Below are 13081 nucleotides of genomic sequence, written 5' to 3'. Positions count from 1 at the left end.
ATTAATACCAGCTGGAGTGGTACTGAGCCCCACTCACTCACCAGGAAGGAGCCAATTCAATCCAGACCTCTATTAATACCAGCTGGAGTGGTACTGAGCCCCACTCACTGACCAGGATGGAGCCTATTCAATCCAGTCTATTAATAACAGCTGGAGTGGTACTGAGTCCCACTCACTCACCAGGATGGAGCCAATTCAATCCAGACCTCTATTAATACCAGCTGGAGTGGTACTGAGCCCCACTCACTCACCGGGAAAGAGCCAATTCAATCCAGACCTCTATGAGTACAAGCTGGTGTGGTACTGAGTCCCACTCACACACCAGGAAAGAGGCAATTCAATCCTTATCTCTATTAATACCAGCTGGAGTGGTACTGATCCCCACTCACACACCAGGAAGGAGCCAATTCAAACCAATCCTCTTTTGATACCAGCTGGAGTGGAACTGAGTCCCACTCACACACCAGGAAAGAGTCAATTCAAACCAGGCTTCTATTAATACCAGCTGGAGAGGTACTGAGTCCCACTCACATACCAGGAAAGAGTCAATTCAATCCAGATCTCTATTAATACCAGCTGGAGTGGTACTGCGTCCCATTCACACACCAGGAAAGAGTCAATTCAAACCAGGCCTCTATTACACCAGCTGGAGTGGAACTGAGTCCCACACACACACCAGGAAAGAGTTAATTCAATCCAGACCTCCATTAATACCAGCTGGAGTGGACCTGAGTCCCACTCAATCACCAGGAAGGAGCCAATTCAATCTAGACCTCTTAATACCAGCTGGGGTGGGACTGAGCCCCACTCACTCACCAGGAAGGAGCCAATTCAATCTAGACCTCTTATTACCAGCTGGAGTGGGACTGTGCCCCACTCACTCACCAGGAAGGAGCCAATTCAATCTAGACCTCTTAATACCAGCTGGGGTGGGACTGAGCCCCATTCAATCACCAGGAAGGAGCCAATTCGATCCAGACCTCTATTAACACCAGCTGGAGTGGCACTGAGTCCCACTCACTCACCAGTAAAGAGTCAATTCAATCCAGAACTCTATTAACACAACCTGGAGTGGTACTGAGCCCCACTCACTCACCAGGAAGGAGCCAATTCAATCTAGACCTCTTAATACCAGCTGGAGTGGTACTGAGCCGCACTCACTGACCAGGATGGAGCCAATTCAATCCAGACCTCTATTAATACCAGCTGGAGTGGTACTGAGCCACACTCACTCACCAGGAAAGAGCCAATTCAATCCAGACCTCTGCGAGTACAAGCTGGTGTGGTACGGAGTCCCACTCAAACACCAGGAAAGAGCCAAATCAATCCAGACCTCTATTAATAGCAGCTGGAGTGGTACTGAGTCGCACTCACACACCAGGAAAGAGGCAATTCAATCCACACCTCGATAAATACCAGCTGGAGTGGGACTGAGTCCCACTCACACACCAGGAAAGAGGCAATTCAAACCAGGCCTCTTTTGATACCAGCTGGAGTGGAACTGAGTCCCACTCACACACCAGGAAAGAGCAAATTCAATCCAGGCCTCTATTAATCCCAGATGGAGAGGTACTGAGTTCCACGCACACACCAGGAAAGAGTCAATTCAATCCAGACTTCTATTAATACCAGCTGGAGTGGACCTGAGTCCCATTCACACACCAGGAAAGAGTCAATTCAAACCAGGCCTCTATTAATACCAGCTGGAGTGGACCTGAGTCCCATTCACACACCAGGAAAGAGTCAATTCAACCAGGCCTCTTTTGAAACCAGCTGGAGTGGAACTGAGTCCCACTCACACACCAGGAATGAGTCAATTCTAACCAGGCCTCTATTAATACCAGCTGGAGTGGTACTGAGTCCCACTCACACACCAGGAAAGAGCCAATTCAATCCAGACCTCTAATAATACCAGCTGGAGTGGTACTGAGCCCCACTCACTCACCAGGATGGAGCCAATTCAATCCAGACCTCTATTAATACCAGCTGGAGTGATACTGAGACCCACTCACTCACCAGGATGGAACCAATTCAATCCAGACCTCTATTAATACCAGCTGGAGTGATACTGAGCCCCACTCACTCACCAGGATGGAACCAATTCAATCCAGACCTCTATTAATACCAGCTGGAGTGGTACTGAGCCCCACTCACTCACCAGGAAGGAGCCAATTCAATCCAGACCTCTATTAATACCAGCTGGAGTGGTACTGAGCCCCACTCACTGACCAGGATGGAGCCTATTCAATCCAGTCTATTAATAACAGCTGGAGTGGTACTGAGTCCCACTCACTCACCAGGATGGAGCCAATTCAATCCAGACCTCTATTAATACCAGCTGGAGTGGTACTGAGCCCCACTCACTCACCGGGAAAGAGCCAATTCAATCCAGACCTCTATGAGTACAAGCTGGTGTGGTACTGAGTCCCACTCACACACCAGGAAAGAGGCAATTCAATCCTTATCTCTATTAATACCAGCTGGAGTGGTACTGATCCCCACTCACACACCAGGAAGGAGCCAATTCAAACCAATCCTCTTTTGATACCAGCTGGAGTGGAACTGAGTCCCACTCACACACCAGGAAAGAGTCAATTCAAACCAGGCTTCTATTAATACCAGCTGGAGAGGTACTGAGTCCCACTCACATACCAGGAAAGAGTCAATTCAATCCAGATCTCTATTAATACCAGCTGGAGTGGTACTGCGTCCCATTCACACACCAGGAAAGAGTCAATTCAAACCAGGCCTCTATTAATACCAGCTGGAGTGGAACTGAGACCCACACACACACCAGGAAAGAGTTAATTCAATCCAGACCTCCATTAATACCAGCTGGAGTGGACCTGAGTCCCACTCAATCACCAGGAAGGAGCCAATTCAATCTTGACCTCTTAATACCAGCTGGGGTGGGACTGAGCCCCACTCACTCACCAGGAAGGAGCCAATTCAATCTAGACCTCTTAATACCAGCTGGAGTGGGACTGTGCCCCACTCACTCACCAGGAAGGAGCCAATTCAATCTAGACCTCTTAATACCAGCTGGGGTGGGACTGAGCCCCATTCAATCACCAGGAAGGAGCCAATTCGATCCAGACCTCTATTAACACCAGCTGGAGTGGCACTGAGTCCCACTCACTCACCAGTAAAGAGTCAATTCAATCCAGAACTCTATTAACACAAGCTGGAGTGGTACTGAGCCCCACTCACTCAGCAGGAAGGAGCCAATTCAATCTAGACCTCTTAATACCAGCTGGAGTGGTACTGAGCCGCACTCACTGACCAGGATGGAACCAATTCAATCCAGACCTCTATTAATACCAGCTGGAGTGGTACTGAGCCACACTCACTCACCAGGAAAGAGCCAATTCAATCCAGACCTCTGCGAGTACAAGCTGGTGTGGTACGGAGTCCCACTCAAACACCAGGAAAGAGCCAAATCAATCCAGACCTCTATTAATAGCAGCTGGAGTGGTACTGAGTCCCACTCACACACCAGGAAAGAGGCAATTTAATCCACACCTCGATAGATACCAGCTGGAGTGGGACTGAGTCCCACTCACACACCAGGAAAGAGGCAATTCAAACCAGGCCTCTTTTGATACCAGCTGGAGTGGAACTGAGTCCCACTCACACACCAGGAAAGAGCAAATTCAATCCAGGCCTCTATTAATCCCAGATGGAGAGGTACTGAGTTCCACTCACACACCAGGAAAGAGTCAATTCAATCCAGACTTCTATTAATACCAGCTGGAGTGGACCTGAGTCCCATTCACACACCAGGAAAGAGTCAATTCAAACCAGGCCTCTATTAATACCAGCTGGAGTGGACCTGAGTCCCATTCACACACCAGGAAAGAGTCAATTCAACCAGGCCTCTATTAATACCAGCTGGAGTGGAACTGAGTCCCACAAACACACCAGGAAATAGGCAATTCAAACCAGGCCTCTTTTGAAACCAGCTGGAGTGGAACTGAGTCCCACTCACACACCAGGAATGAGTCAATTCTAACCAGGCCTCTATTAATACCAGCTGGAGTGGTACTGAGCCCCTGTCACGCACCAGGAAAGAGCAAATTCAATCCAGGCCTCTATTAATACCAGCTGGAGAGGTACTGAGTCCCACTCACACACCAGGAAAGAGTCAATTCAATCCAGACTTCTATTAATACCAGCTGGAGTGATACTGAGACCCACTCACTCACCAGGATGGAACCAATTCAATCCAGGCCTCTATTAATACCAGCTGGAGTGATACTGAGCCCCACTCACTCACCAGGATGGAACCAATTCAATCCAGACCTCTATTAATACCAGCTGGAGTGGTACTGAGCCCCACTCACTCACCAGGAAGGTGCCAATTCAATCCAGACCTCTATTAATACCAGCTGGAGTGGTACTGAGCCCCACTCACTGACCAGGATGGAGCCTATTCAATCCAGTCTATTAATAACAGCTGGAGTGGTACTGAGTCCCACTCACTCACCAGGATGGAGCCAATTCAATCCAGACCTCTATTAATACCAGCTGGAGTGGTACTGAGCCCCACTCACTCACCGGGAAAGAGCCAATTCAATCCAGACCTCTATGAGTACAAGCTGGTGTGGTACTGAGTCCCACTCACACACCAGGAAAGAGGCAATTCAGTCCTTATCTCTATTAATACCAGCTGGAGTGGTACTGATCCCCACTCACACACCAGGAAGGAGCCAATTCAAACAAATCCTCTTTTGATACCAGCTGGAGTGGAACTGAGTCCCACTCACACACCAGGAAAGAGTCAATTCAAACCAGGCTTCTATTAATACCAGCTGGAGAGGTACTGAGTCCCACTCACATACCAGGAAAGAGTCAATTCAATCCAGATCTCTATTAATACCAGCTGGAGTGGTACTGCGTCCCATTCACACACCAGGAAAGAGTCAATTCAAACCAGGCCTCTATTAATACCAGCTGGAGTGGAACTGAGTCCCACACACACACCAGGAAGGAGCCAATTCAATCTTGACCTCTTAATACCAGCTGGGGTGGGACTGAGCCCCACTCACTCACCAGGAAGGAGCCAATTCAATCTAGACCTCTTAATACCAGCTGGAGTGGGACTGTGCCCCACTCACTCACCAGGAAGGAGCCAATTCAATCTAGACCTCTTAATACAAGCTGGGGTGGGACTGAGCCCCATTCAATCACCAGGAAGGAGCCAATTCGATCCAGACCTCTATTAACACCAGCTGGAGTGGCACTGAGTCCCACTCACTCACCAGTAAAGAGTCAATTCAATCCAGAACTCTATTAACACAAGCTGGAGTGGTACTGAGCCCCACTCACTCACCAGGAAGGAGCCAATTCAATCTAGACCTCTTAATACCAGCTGGAGTGGTACTGAGCCGCACTCACTGACCAGGATGGAGCCAATTCAATCCAGACCTCTATTAATACCAGCTGGAGTGGTACTGAGCCACACTCACTCACCAGGAAAGAGCCAATTCAATCCAGACCTCTGTGAGTACAAGCTGGTGTGGTACGGAGTCCCACTCAAACACCAGGAAAGAGCCAAATCAATCCAGACCTCTATTAATAGCAGCTGGAGTGGTACTGAGTCCCACTCACACACCAGGAAAGAGGCAATTCAATCCACACCTCGATAAATACCAGCTGGAGTGGGACTGAGTCCCACTCACACACCAGGAAAGAGGCAATTCAAACCAGGCCTCTTTTGATACAAGCTGGAGTGGAACTGAGTCCCACTCACACACCAGGAAAGAGCAAATTCAATCCAGGCCTCTATTAATCCCAGATGGAGAGGTACTGAGTTCCACTCACACACCAGGAAAGAGTCAATTCAATCCAGACTTCTATTAATACCAGCTGGAGTGGACCTGAGTCCCATTCACACACCAGGAAAGAGTCAATTCAAACCAGGCCTCTATTAATACCAGCTGGAGTGGACCTGAGTCCCATTCACACACCAGGAAAGAGTCAATTCAACCAGGCCTCTATTAATACCAGCTGGAGTGGAACTGAGTCCCACAAACACACCAGGAAAGAGGCAATTCAAACCAGGCCTCTTTTGAAACCAGCTGGAGTGGAACTGAGTCCCACTCACACACCAGGAATGAGTCAATTCTAACCAGGCCTCTATTAATACCAGCTGGAGTGGTACTGAGCCCCTGTCACGCACCAGGAAAGAGCAAATTCAACCCAGGCCTCTATTAATACCAGCTGGAGAGGTACTGAGTCCCACTCACACACCAGGAAAGAGTCAATTCAATCCAGACTTCTATTAATACCAGCTGGAGTGGACCTGCGTCCCATTCACACACCAGGAAAGAGTCAATTCAAACCAGGCCTCTGTTAATACAAGCTGGAGTGGACCTGAGTCCCATTCACACACCAGGAAAGAGTCAATTCAAACCAGGCCTCTATTAATACCAGCTGTAGTGGACCTGAGTCCCATTCACACACCAGGAAAGGGTCAATTCAAACCAGGCCTCTATTAATACCAGCTGGAGTGGAACTGAGTCCCAATCACACACCAGGAAAGAGGCAAATCAAACCAGGTCTCTATTAATACCAGCTGGAGTGGAACTGAGTCCGACTTACACACCAGGAAAGAGCCAATTAAATCCAGGCCTCTGTTAATACCAGCTGGAGTGGTACTGAGCCCCACTCACACACCAGGAAAGAGTCAATTCAAACCAGGTCTCTATTAATACCAGATGGAGTGTTACTGAGTCCCACTCACACACCAGGGAAGAGCCAATTCAATCCAGACCTCTATTAATACCGGCTGGAGTGGAACTGAGTCCGACGCACACACCAGGGAAGAGCCAATTCAATCCAGACCTCTATTAATACCAGCTGGAGTGGGACTGAGTCCCACTCAATCACCAGGAAAGAGTCAATTCAATCCAGACCTCTTATTAACACCAGCTGGAGAGGTACTGAGTCCCACTCACACACCAGGAAAGAGCCAATTCAATCCAGCCCTCTATAAATACCAGCTCGAGTGGTACTGAGTCCCACTCACACATCAGGGAAGAGCCAATTCAATCCAGACCTCTATTAATACCAGCTGGAGTGTTACTGAGTCCCACTCACACACCAGGGAAGAGCCAATTCAATCCAGACCTCTATTAATACCAGCTGGAGAGGTACTGAGTCCCACTCACTCACCAGGAAAGAGCCAAATCAATCCAGACCTCTATTGAAACCAGCTGGAGAGGTACTGAGTCCCACTCACACACCAGGAAAGAGTCAATTCAATCCAGACCTCTATTAATACCAGCTGGAGTGGACCTGAGTCCCATTCATACACCAGGAAAGAGTCAATTCAAACCAGGCCTCTATTAATACCAGCTGGAGTGGAACTGAGTCCCACACACACACCAGGAAAGAGTCAATTCAATCCAGACCTCCATTAATACCAGCTGGAGTGGACCTGAGTCCCATTCATACACCAGGAAAGAGTCAATTCAAACCAGGCTTCTATTAATACCAGCTGGAGTGGAACTGAGTCCCACTCACACACCAGGAAACAGCCAATTCAATCCAGACCTCTTAATACCAGCTGGAGTGGGACTGAGCCCCACTTAATCACCAGGAAAGAGCCAATTCAATCCAGACCTCTATTAATACCAGCTGGAGTGGTACTGAGTTCCACTCACACACCAGGAAAGAGCCAATTCAATCCAGACATCTATTAATACCAGCTGGAGTGGTACTGAGCCCCACTCACACACCAGGAAAGAGCCAATTCAATCCAGACCTCTATTAATACAAGCTGGAGTGGTACTGAGTCCCACTCACTCACCAGGAAAGAGTCAATTCAATCCAGGCCTCTATTAGTACCAGCTGGAGTGGTACTGAGCCCCACTCACTCACCAGGAAAGAGCCAATTCAATCCAGACCTCTATGAGTACAAGCTGGTGTGGTACTGAGCCCCACTCACTCACCAGGATGGAGCCAATTCAATCCAGACCACTATTAATACCAGCTGGAGTGGTACTGAGCCACACTCACTCACCAGGATGGAGCCAATTCAATCCAGACCTCTATTAATACCAGCTGGAGTGGTACTGAGCCCCACTCACACACCAGGAAAGAGCCAATTCAATCCAGACCTCTATTAATACCAGCTGGAGTGGTACTGAGCCCCACTCACACACCAGGAAAGAGCCAATTCAATCCAGACCTCTATTAATACCAGCTGGAGTGGTACTGAGTCCCACTCACTCACCAGGAAAGAGGCAATTCAATCCAGGCCTCTATTAATACCAGCTGGAGTGGTACTGAGCCCCACTCACTCACCAGGAAAGAGCCAATTCAATCCAGAACTCTATTAATACCAGCTGCAGTGGTTCTGAGCCCCACTGACTCACCAGAAAAGAGCCAATTCAAAGCAGACCTCTACGAGTACAAGCTGTTGTGGTACTGAGTCCCATTCACACACCAGCTAAGAGGCAATTCAATCCCAGTCTCAATGAATACCAGCTGGAGTGGTACTGAGTCCCACTCAAACACCAGGAAAGAGCCAAATCAATCCAGACCTCTATTAATACCAGCTGGAGTGGTACTGAGTCCGACTCACACACCAGGAAAGAGCCAATTAAATCCAGACCTCTATTAATACCAGCTGGAGTGTTACCGAGTCCCACTCACACACAGGAAAGAGGCAATTCAATCCAGACCTCTATTCATACCAGCTGGAGTGTTACCGAGTCCCACTCACACACCAGGAAAGAGGCAATTCAATCCAGGCCTCTATTAATACCAGCTGGAGTGGGACTGAGTCCCACTCACACACCAGGAAAGAGCCAATTAAATCCAGACCTCTATTAATACCAGCTGGAGTGTTACCGAGTCCCACTCACACACCAGGAAAGAGGCAATTCAATCCAGACCTCTGTTCATACCAGCTGGAGTGTTACCGAGTCCCACTCACACACCAGGAAAGAGGCAATTCAATCCAGACCTCTATTCATCCCAGCTGGAGTGTTACCGAGTCCCACTCACACACCAGGAAAGAGGCAATTCAATCCAGGCCTCTATTAATACCAGCTGCAGTGGTACTGAGTCCCACTCACACACCAGGAAAGAGGCAATTCAATCCAGGCCTCTATTAATACCAGCTGCAGTGGTACTGAGTCCCACTCACACACCAGGAAAGAGCCAATTCAATCCAGACCTCTATTCATACCAGCTGAAGTGGTACAGAGCCCCACTCACACACCAGGAAAGAGCCAATTCAATCCAGGCCTCTATAAATACCAGCTGAAGTGGTACTGAGCCCCACTCACACAGCAGGATTGAGGCAATTCAATCCACACCTCGATAAATACCAGCTGGAGTGTGACTGAGCCCCACTCACACACCAGGAAAGAGCCAATTCAATCCAGACATCTTAATGCCAGCTGGAGTGGGACTGAGTCCAATTCAATCACCAGTAAGGAGGCAATTCAATCCAGACCTCTATTAACACCAGCTGGAGTGGTACTGAGTCCCACTCACACACCAGGAAAGAGGCAATTCAATCCACACCTCTACTAATACCAGCTGGAGTGGTTCTGAGTCCCACTCACACACCAGGAAAGAGGCAATTCAATCCATACCTCCATTAATACCAGCTGGAGTGGGACTGAGTCCCACTCACTCACCAGGAAAGAGTCTATTCAATCCAGGCATCTATTAATACCAGCTGGAGTGGTTCTGAGCCCCAGTCACGCACCAGGAAAGAGCCAAGTCAATCCAGGCCTCTATTCATACCAGCTGGAGTGGAACTGAGTCCCCCACACACACCAGGAAAGATCCAAGTCAATCCAGGCCTCTATAAATACCAGCTGAAGTGGTACTGAGCTCCACTCACACACCAGGAAAGAGGCAATTCAATCCAGACCTCTATTCATACCAGCTGGAGTGTTTTTTGCCCCACTCACACACCAGGAAAGAGGCAATTCAATCCAGGCCTCTATTAATACCAGCTGGAGTGGGACTGAGTCCCACTCACACACCAGGAAATAGTCAATTAAATCCATGTCTCTATTAATACCAGCTGAAGTGGTACTGAGCCCCACTCACACACCAGGAAAGAGCCAATTCAATCCAGGCCTCTATAAATACCAGCTGAAGTGGTACTGAACCCCACTCACACACCAGGATTGAGGCAATTCAATCCACACCTCGATAAATACCAGCTGGAGTGGGACTGAGCCCCACTCATACACCAGGAAAGAGCCAATTCAATCCAGACATCTTAACGCCAGCTGGAGTGGGACTGAGCCCCACTCAATCACCAGGAAAGAGCCAATTCAATCCAGACCTCTATTAACACCAGCTGGAGTGGTACTGAGTCCCACTCAAACACCAGGAAAGAGGCAATTCAATCCACACCTCTATTGATACCAACTGGAGTGGTTCTGAGCCCCACTCACACACCAGGAAAGAGCCAATTCAATCCATACCTCTATTAATACCAGCTGGAGTGGGACTGAGCCCCACTCAATCACCAGGAAGGAGCCAATTCAATCCAGACCTCTATTAACACCAGCTGGAGTGGTACTGAGTCCCACTCACTGACCAGTAAAGAGGCAATTCAATCCACACCTCGATAAATACCAGCTGGAGTGGGACTGAGTCCCACTCACACACCAGGGAAGAGTCAATTCAATCCAGGCATCTATTAATACCATCTGGAGTGGGACTGAGTCCCACTCACTCACCAGGAAAGAGTCTATTCAATCCAGGCATCTATTAATACCAGCTGGAGTGGGACTGAGTCCCCCACACACACCAGGAAAGAGCCAATTCAATCCAGACCTCTACTAATACCAGCTGGAGTGGTACTGAGCCCCACTCACTCACCAGGATGGAGGCAATTCAATCCAGACCTCTATTAATAGCAGCTGGAGTGGTACTGAGCCCCACTCACTCACCAGGAAAGATCCAATTCAATCCAGACCTCTATGAGTACAAGCTGGTGTGGTACTGAGCCCCACTCACTCACCAGGATGGAGCCAATTCAATCCAGGCCTCGATAAATACCAGCTGAACTGGTACTGAGCCCCACTCACACACCAGGATTGAGGCAATTCAATACACACCTCGATAAATACCAGCTGGAGTGGGACTGAGCACCACTCACACACCAGGAAAGAGCCAATTCTATCCAGACCTCTATTAACACCAGCTGGAGTGGTACGGAGCCCCAGTCAACTACCAGGAAAGAGCCAAGTCAATCCAGGCCTCTATTAATACAAGCTGAAGTGGTACTGAGTCCCACTCACATACCAGGAAAGAGCCAATTCAATCCAGGCCTCTATCAATACCAGCTGGAGAGGTACTGAGTCCCACTCACACACCAGGAAAGAGCCAATTCAATCCAGACCTCTATTAATACCAGCTGGAGTGGAACTGAGTCCCACTCACACACCAGGAAAGAGCCAATTAAATCCAGACCTCTATTAATACCAGCTGGAGTGTTACTGAGTCCCACTCACACACCAGGGAAGAGCCAATTCAATCCAGGCCTCTATTAATACCAGCTGGAGTGGTACTGAGTCCCACTCACTCACCACTAGAGAGTCAATTCAATCCAGACCTCTATTAATACCAGCTGGAGTGGGACGGAGCCCCACTCACTCACCAGTAGAGAGTCAATTCAATCCAGACCTCTTATTAACACCAGCTGGAGAGGTACTGAGTCCCACTCACTCACCAGGAAAGAGCCAATTCAATCCAGACCTCTTAATACCAGCTGGAGTGGGACTGAGCCCCACTCAATCACCAGGAAGGAGACAATTCAATCCAGACCTCTATTAACACCAGCTGGAGTGGTACTGAGTCCCACTCACTGACCAGTAAAGAGGCAATTCAATCCACACCTCGATAAATACCAGCTGGAGTGGGACTGAGTCCCACTCACACACCAGGGAAGAGTCAATTCAATCCAGGCATCTATTAATACCATCTGGAGTGGGACTGAGTCCCACTCACTCACCAGGAAAGAGTCTATTCAATCCAGGCATCTATTAATACCAGCTGGAGTGGGACTGAGTGCCCCACACACACCAGGAAAGAGCCAATTCAATCCAGACCTCTATTAATACCAGCTGGAGTGGGACTGAGCGCCACTCAATCACCAGGAAGGAGCCAATTCAATCCAAACCTCTATTAACACCAGCTGGAGTGGTACTGAGTCCCACTCACTCACCAGTGAAGAGCCAATTCAATCCAGACCTCTACTAATACTAGCTGGAGTGGTACTGAGCCCCACTCACTCACCAGGATGGAGGCAATTCAATCCAGACCTCTATTAATAGCAGCTGGAGTGGTACTGAGCCCCACTCACTCACCAGGAAAGATCCAAATCAATCCAGACCTCAATGAGTACAAGCTGGTGTGGTACTGAGCCCCACTCACTCACCAGGATTGAGGCAATTCAATACACACCTCGATAAATACCAGCTGGAGTGGGACTGAGCACCACTCACACACCAGGAAAGAGCCAATTCTATCCAGACCTCTATTAATACCAGCTGAAGTGGTACTGAGTCCCACTCACACACCAGGAAAGAGCCAATTCAATCCAGGCCTCTATAAATACCAGCTGAAGTGGTACTGAGTCCCACTCACACACCAGGAAAGAGCCAATTCAATCCAGGCCTCTATTAATACCAGCTGGAGTGGTAGGGAGCCCCAGTCACACACCAGGAAAGAGCCAAATCAATCCAGACCTCTATTAATACCAGCTGGAGTGGTACTGATCCCCACTCACACACCAGCAAAGAGCCAAGTCAATCCAGGCCTCTATAAATACCAGCTGGAGAGGTACTGAGTCCCACTCACACAACAGGAAAGAGCCAATTCAATCCAGACGTCTATTAATACCAGCTGGAGAGGTACTGAGACCCACTCACACACCAGGAAAGAGCCAATTCAATCCAGGCCTCTATCAATACCAGCTGGAGAGGTACTGAGTCCCACTCACGCACCAGGAAAGAGCCAATTCAATCCAGACGTCTATTAATACCAGCTGGAGTGGAACTGAGTCCCACTCACACACCAGGAAAGAGCCAATTAAATC

Source organism: Heterodontus francisci, unplaced genomic scaffold, assembly GCF_036365525.1.
Source record: "Heterodontus francisci isolate sHetFra1 unplaced genomic scaffold, sHetFra1.hap1 HAP1_SCAFFOLD_75, whole genome shotgun sequence".
Lineage (NCBI taxonomy): Eukaryota > Metazoa > Chordata > Chondrichthyes > Heterodontiformes > Heterodontidae > Heterodontus > Heterodontus francisci.
Note: the sequence above shows the minus strand (reverse complement) of the source record.